Raw genomic sequence first — 6,997 nt, forward strand, 5'->3', positions numbered from 1 at the left:
ACACGGAATGATACCTGACTCTCTAACATGTCTAGAAGTCGCCCTTCTAACTGGACATGGAATAATACCGGACTCTCTCACATGAAGTGCGCTGGTTACTAAGTGGTCAGGGAAACACTTCGTACAACGAATATTAAATTGAATACTAAATTCGTAGATTTGAAATATGTTTGATTATGCGAAAGACGTTTTATATACCAAATAAGCATACAGTTTGTATACATTCATTACCTAACACTACGATGTTATTTTTCACAATGCAATTAAGCTTAATTAGTATTCAGCTATCTAAATATGATGTCACAAGTAACACCAGTAAAGAACAAAGCGTGTTTATTTTGCATGAAATTTCCAAAAACAGATTTACTGAGTTTTGTGTTCATTGTTCAGGTTGTGAGATTGATCACTGTTCGTTATCTTCACATTTCAAAGTACAGATATATCAATCGTAATAATATTTTAGTAATCAAAACTAAGAAATCTATCACCATGTATTTTTCAAGCTTTTCATCGTTGTAAACATGTCATTCTTCCTCTTATCGAACTTTGACTGACCGAGATCACCCCCATCATTATACGAGCATATCAAGTAATATGAAAATAGAGCATATATGTACATGTACTTATTCCGCTTCATTTGGATATAATTGATCTCTTGCCACATTTTTTTTCAAAAATTCTTTAGCATATTTTGTATATTTTAAATATTGCTATAGCGAATATATTTAGATTAACATGACGTGTAGATAACGAACAGTGATCAATTTCATACGATATATTGCATATACCTATATATAGAGTGGTTTTCTCAAATCACAAACACTTTTTAATATTACAGAAAGTTTTAAAGTCACTGTAATCGTAAATAACGAGGACATTGTGTAAATTGGCAGGATATATGGTATTGAATATGAATTATAAAATGCAAAGATTCTGTATTGCAGTGTTACATGTGTTAAGGGAGTCATACAAACACTCGAGATCAGGTATTTTGAAATTGGGGAGCGTGTTTTGAATTGGATTACAAAGGAAGTGGATTGTTACGGCGAGAAAGGCTTCCTATCGCTTTCATTTTAAGTTGGGACAGCATATTTTTATAGAATTAATAATGTAGAGTTCCAGTAAAGTCCAACATAATCATTGGCTTTGACCTTGTATCGTAGTAAAATTAAACGATACACATCAGTGTGGTAGTTTTCATTCTTAACTTCATTCTCTACATTCACGCCCACCAAACTAATTGTAAAAACCTGTTTTCATATTTAGAATGTGTATATTTACAACCATATTACGAAAAGTGAAAACACCAAAAATCGAACAATATTCTGGTGGACACATACAGTTTATTGATTGGTAGACTTATACAGTTTATCTATTGGTGGACACATGCAGTTTATTGATAGGTAGACATGTACAGTTTATTGATTGTTGGACATATACAGTTTATTGATTGGTGAACATATACAGTTTATTGATTGGTGGACATATACAGTTAATTTATTGGTGGACATATACAGTTTATTGATTGGTGGACATATACAGTTTATTGATTAGTGAACATAAAATATTTCGGAACATTTCTATTTAGTTTTTAGTTTTCTTTATATGATTTGCTGGGACTACTTACTGGAAATACGTTTTTCAAGGACTGACTGCAAACCGCCAACAAAAAACAAACAAACTAGCAGTTGGAATGATCATTTAAAGATCCCCGATTTTATAATATTTGTTTCTTAAGTGCATAGCGAGAATAGGATTTGGTAGTCTAGAGGTATTCTTAGCAAGACATCGATAATGACAGAATCTTAACTTGTTAAAAAGTGGATCCGAATCTGAAAGGATACGTTTAGGCTTCTTTTATCTTCTACTTTGCACAGTAAGAATATTAGAGCATGTCCTCCTAAGGAATCAAAATGGATAGCCGATCTTCGTTCTGACTATACCATTTCATATCGGGCGTGAAGTATTACCAAAATTACTTTTTCGGTTAGTGATGGTGGACCTTGAAGCCACAAATAGTTTACACGAAAGAAAATCCACATCTATAATTGTATTCGTACAGTAATTTCGACAATAAACGTAGAGTTCACCCGAATTGTGGTCTGACGTCATGCTGCGTACTGCCTACTAATTTACGCGTCCTTGACATATGAACTCTAGAGTCTTTAGCATTATAAGAACCTGTTGAATGAAAAAGTGGAGATAACGAATAATGATCAATCTCAGAAATCCTATAAAAATACAAAATTAAGAGTAGGGAAATACATACACCTCGACACACCATATATGGGATCAGGTGCCAGGAGGAATAAACATCCCCTGTCACACCCGTAATATATTACACGGAATTGGAGGAAGTAAGTTCTTGGTCGCGAATTCACTGTATGTTCTTGAAATAAAAATAAACACTTTGAATTTCTATTGTTGACAGGAAACGATTGCAGACAATAAACTGTGTTATTTCAGACGTCATTTTACACTTGCAAGGGATGACGGCGAAATTAATGTCGTGATTTTGTAAGAATTTGGGATTGAAAATGAAAAGGCAATGTTTCGAACATCAAAGATCTCTCTTAAATTTTATCACATTACAATGTACATTTATCACTATATACGTGTCTCAAATTTCATTCGCTCAACAATGTATGCATTTTATGATTCCTGTGCTATGCATGCTTACACATAGCATTTATGAAGAACTTATATAATGAAACTGATCAATATCATTCTTTGTAGATCCTTACATCAAGTTATGGCTCAAGTTTGGAAACAACACAATTGAAAAGAAGAAAACATCTATCAAAATGCGAACTCTGAACCCTGTGTATAATGAGTCGTTCTTTTTCGAAATACCGTGGGAAAAGATTCGGGAAACCGCAATAGAAGTAATTGTCATGGACTTCGATAAAGTCGGAAGGAATGAGATGATCGGCAAAATAGTACTAAGCAGTAAAAGCGGACCATTGGAGACGAGACATTGGAATGATATGATCACAAAGCCCCGCCAACAAGTGGCACATTGGCATTTGTTGAAGGACTGACAACGGCCAAGACAATATAAAACTGCATATTACTTTTTTCTTTCTTTTTTTAAAGTGAAACAATTTTGTACAAAAAGAGACGATTGATTACAATGCTGTTCGTTTTCTTAATTGTGTTTTGTGAAATCTGTTTCTTATCTGTAACGTTAGAGAAGTGTATCTGCAACCTCAGGTGTGAAATTTGCCATTTGTATTTTAAGAGAGGTTAGTTTGATTTGGAATTTCAATTGTTTAAACCGACGTTTGATTAAATTTATTATTCACACCTGTGTTTTCGGCGCATAGACAATACGTTCACATCTTGTAATGAGTTATAAGTAATAAACCATTGATATCGAAAACAAATAAAAAGAGTAAAAACTCTAAAATAATTAAAATTGCACAGAATGTTGACAATTCTCATTTTCACGATCGATGTAAACCCTCCTATTATGATCTGTCGTGTTTCATTGGTTAGAGCTTACAAGTACGGTCTGCAGTGATTAAGTGGTTAGAGGTTTCGCTTCGTGACCGGTAAGTTGTGGATTCGAGATCAGTACGATCCTTGACTTGTGTGCTTTAAACGTAAGACTTAAAGATAGTGACTGTTCATTTGCTAAAGCATCACCATTTAGAAATTTCTTTTGGATGGGACTTCTCGTGTTGCAGCTGTTGTTTACGTTTAAGAACTCTCACTGAGCGTCATGAATTAGTCCAAGTTTGTAACATTTGACGTACAGCTTATTCCGTCTCAATGCGAGTTAAAAATGCTGAAAGGAACGTTAAGAAAACAACAAAGAAACAATCATGTTCGATAACTTTCATCCATGGTTGATATTTTACTATATATGTAACATCTTCATGAGACAGAGGGTGATTCTTGACCATAGCAATACTAGTAATAATCTCAAACCATAGGATTTCAGAATTTCGTATTTGACATATGGTATCACTACGCTGCCTACAAATAGAATTATTTTGAATTTATGTGAAGAAACTACAATGGTTCTATATTTTTATGATATCGATTTCCATACAAAACGAGTTACACGTAACGTTGCAGTAAGTTTTTAACTGATTGTCAATATAATATATAATGAAAAAAAACGAAATGATGACCCACTTAATGCAAGGTGGAGGGTATAATTAAGCAGATCATGGGGAGAGGTGTCGTGGAGAACGAGGTAGAGGCTATAACTTTATCATTAAGTGGATCATTGGGAGAGGTTCCGTGGAGAACAATTTAATTCAATTTATTCGCTCAAACCATGTTAAATGGTACTTAAGGGCAGATGATACAAACATTTTTTTTTCTTTTGAAGAGACTTTATATGATGTCATTCTTTTATAAAAGTGGATAACTCCTTGAATTCTTTTCCCCTTTGACTTGGAGAGTGAAATATTTTCCGTATTTCCAAAAAAAGTACAAAACAATAGTTATCATGGAGAATTAGTTTATTCTTCATCTGTTTACCCTTTTTATACCTCAAAAAATGGTTGTCAGGGAGAAGAGAGTGTACTGATAGTAGATTTACAACATAACATGTAAAATATGAATGCATTACAAATTTTACACTTGGAAAATATCAATTGCTGCTTCAATAAAATTACATATATGGACATTGCACCCTCAGTAAAGTTTTACAAATTAAAATAAACTTCATAATATGTTGACTTAATGTTTAAAGTGTAATATAAACTTAAAAATCATATACCACACGGGGTGAATTTTCTGAGTAGAAGCAAAATTGTAAATATCACATTGGCTGATTTTCTCAAGATAAAGAAGAGTTATCTCCCATAATATAAGAGTAAAATTTTACAACTTCTGAAAATAATTTACAATGGCATTTATGATTTTACTGTTTGTTTTTTCTCTCTTTTTTGTTGTTGTTGTTGTCACTCTTGGTTTTCCTTTGCTATTCATCTCTAAAAAAAATAATAAAGAAATGCTTAATACAGGATCTCTTTAATGTGCCATTTTACATTAGTTTCTGCATTATGACGTTTCCCAGTAGAAACAGGAGAAAGATGACTGCATGCTTCCTGCTGACATCTTATTTATAACATTGATCCAAGTCCATACCGTTTTTCGTCCTCACAATCTCTTATGCGTTGTTAAATCTAGTAGTGGTCTACCACACGCAGCACAACCTTTTTGCAAATTGTCCACTAGAATTCCAAGTTCCACAACTCGTCTCCCACTTCTCCAACAAATCATCTCCTCATGCTCTTCTTCCGATTCCTCACTCTCTGATGCATCAGATGGATACGTGTCTTTATTTCCTAGGCATTCTTGTGAATTATCACCAGACGAACAATTTTTTCTTGATTCATCCAACTTCTCGATCACTCCGTTGTTAATGGCATCAACATTCACTATCTTACGTCCAAAGGATAATGCATAACCTCTCTTAGCATTCTGTAACCTTTGATGACGTTTTTTACTAAGAAGTTTTCCTGATTTTTCCCTCCTGAATGATTCTGGCACCACAATACGGAAGTTCCGATTTCCCCAAGAGTTATTTCCCATTGTCGAACTCTTCCGTAAATTATGACGTAAAATATGATGACAGTGGGTACATTTGCTAATTAATATCGTTGTATTATTTCTTAAAAGATGATGTCCAGCGTTTCTGAGACTATCCTATCTCGGGTGAAAGGCAACTTTAGTGAGTTTATGAGTATTGGATAACAAAATGGCTCAAACAAATACTGTTAATTGCCATCTTTCTTCGATTAAAGCCTCACTCGTGTAGAAGAGGAAACTAATAATTATTTAATAGCCAATTTCATGATCTTATTCAAACAGATTATGCTTGATATGACCAGAATATACATACCAGTGACTGATATAAACAAAGTTACGCTTTTATTACATTAATCGTACGTAATCGTTATGTACAATGCCAGTCTACGATATAATGTATACATTGTGTACCCACCATACGTCATAAAATGCCAAAGACTTCGACAAAGGGAAATGATTTTTGTGTAACTCGGAACTTGCGTATTGTTTACATTGTTTGCCGACCCCCTTTCCTCCTCTTAAAACACAGAGGAGTTCCAAACAACTATAGATGAGAAATCCAAAACCAACCAAACTTTTTTTACCATGGAACTCTTCAGTGCTAAAGGTAGAAAAATTTGTTTATATCATCTGGCCTTAAGGTACAAGAAATATAATGCATGCAAGAAAACTCGTCAGAAGTCCATATATGGAACAATGTAACTTTCCTTGATACCAGTGCGGAACATAATAAACACTGTATGTAGATACACATCATAGTTATACGTTTAAGAGGCAGCAGAAGAACATTTACGAAGCACAGCAGACAATCTCTAAAATATGAGAAATAAAAACACCAGAGAATTCTTAATATTTTCATTTCTTGAGTTCACAATAGATTAGAAAACTTTAGAACATTTGGTCTTTCATAAAAAAAAAACATCGTTGATGCATTTTCCCCTCAATTCATCTCCTATTTCTCCTCTATTACAAAATTTACGTAGTCTTTCTTTCTGGGGAATACCAGACCATCTTCCTGTCTTTATTGGTTAACAGTGATTTGAAGTACTACGAGTTAATCTTTTAGAAATCCGACAGGAAAATATCTGCAACGTAAAATAATTCTCCTCCATAAAAGCTGGGCAGAATTTGGCCAAGACCGTACGTACTTCTTTCATAAATTATTTTCTTAACTTTACAGACAAAGTAAGTACATATTTCTTTAAACCAAAACTATGTTTGAAAAGTTTATAAACCTGGCCCTTAGAAGAGTCATCAACATCAGAAGACCACTTCTGAATAAATTGATCCTTCAAAATCAGATTAACTGTTGTAGATAACCATTTAACATTTACGCAATAAACTTGCTCATTACAAATCTTTGAAAGTCCACACATGTTTAAAGTGTTTTGAACACAGTCAATCCAATGGCTTTTATATCCAACTTTATCATCTTGGGTACAGAAAT

The sequence above is a fragment of the Ostrea edulis genome, chromosome 3 (genome assembly GCF_947568905.1).
Source record: "Ostrea edulis chromosome 3, xbOstEdul1.1, whole genome shotgun sequence".
In the NCBI taxonomy this organism is placed as follows: domain Eukaryota; kingdom Metazoa; phylum Mollusca; class Bivalvia; order Ostreida; family Ostreidae; genus Ostrea; species Ostrea edulis.